The sequence below is a fragment of the Elephantulus edwardii genome, unplaced genomic scaffold (genome assembly GCF_000299155.1).
Source record: "Elephantulus edwardii isolate Elephantulus edwardi_28Jun2011 unplaced genomic scaffold, EleEdw1.0 scaffold00021, whole genome shotgun sequence".
NCBI lineage: Eukaryota > Metazoa > Chordata > Mammalia > Macroscelidea > Macroscelididae > Elephantulus > Elephantulus edwardii.
In genome coordinates this window covers 342,994-344,227 of record NW_006399771.1, presented here as the reverse complement: position 1 = coordinate 344,227, position 1,234 = coordinate 342,994, and the positions used below count along the sequence as shown (strand labels likewise).

At 45.7% G+C, this 1,234-nt stretch overlaps 1 pseudogene; it reads left to right on the top strand.

Annotated features, from left to right (window-relative positions):
• Positions 1–668: 668 nt before the first annotated feature.
• Positions 669–962, top strand: LOC102858705 (annotated as a pseudogene).
• The last annotated feature ends 272 nt before the right edge of the window (positions 963–1,234 follow it).

Sequence of the window (1,234 nt, the reverse complement as noted above, 5' to 3'; positions counted from 1 at the left end):
CCTCACTTCTGTGGAGAACTCTGGCTGTTCAAGTCCCTTGTTGTTGTTGTTGTTGTTGATTCCAGTCGAGCATGACACATAGCGACCCTATGAACAAAAGACCTGATGCTTTTCTATAACTGTCATTTCTCAAAGTGTATGAAGTTTCCAGAGGCATGTCTTTAGGAAGTGGACGCCACTCCTGCTCCTTAGCAATTTCTTGGTCCTGTACAACACCTGTAATCTCAGTGGTGCCAGCGCCGGGAGGCAGCCCCTGCCACAGCCTAGTTTCTCCCAGCGGGCATTTAGACTCTTAGGCTCCAGTCCCTCAGTTCTAGGAGAAGGGGTGTCTTGCCCTTGTTCTCTTCCTTCACTGTTCCCTATTTAACTTTTCAATTCTTCCATAATTTGTGTAACCCATATATTTTATTAAATTGTCTCTGTTGAAAGACCTGCAATAGGATCTAGACCCTGATTGATACAGAAAAGAGATAGCCAGCCATGAGCTAATCATAGTAGAATGTCCTGTAGTGAAATAATCCGTAAGAAACAATGCATAAATCATTTTGTTGTTAAGGTCATTTAGTAGTGAAAGTTATCCAAGGCTGAGGCTATCGCTTTACCTGGTTGAAAACCAAGGGAGATAATAAAAGGGAGAGTCACTCTTTGGTCGCGGCAGCGAAAGCGAGATGACGAAGGGAACGTCATCGTTTGGAAAGCGTCGCAATAAGACGCACACGCTATGCCGCCGCTGTGGCTCCAAGGCCTACCACCTCCAGAAGTCCACTTGTGGCAAGTGTGGCTACCCCGCCAAGCGCAAGAGAAAGTATAACTGGAGTGCCAAGGCTAAAAGGCGAAATGCCACTGGTACTGGTCGCATGAGGCACCTAAAGATCGTTTACCGCAGATTCAGGCATGGATTCCGTGAAGGAACAACACCGAAACCCAAACGGGCAGCTGTTGCAGCATCCAGTTCATTTTAAGAATCCCACTGTTTAGTTATGCAATAAATGTTCTGGTATTATAATAAAAAAAAAAAAAAGGAAGAGTCATCTGCTGTTCATTCACCTGCCTGCAAACAAAACAAGCAGGCAAGTAAACAACCCCACACGACCCACTGCCACTGAGTCCACTCTGCTTTCATGGTATGTTGCTCCAGATTGTTGTCCCTTGTTGTTGTTGTTATGTGCACCGAGCCAACTACAGCTCATAGCAACTCTGTAAACAATGAATCTGAACCGTGCCCTCTCCTGTG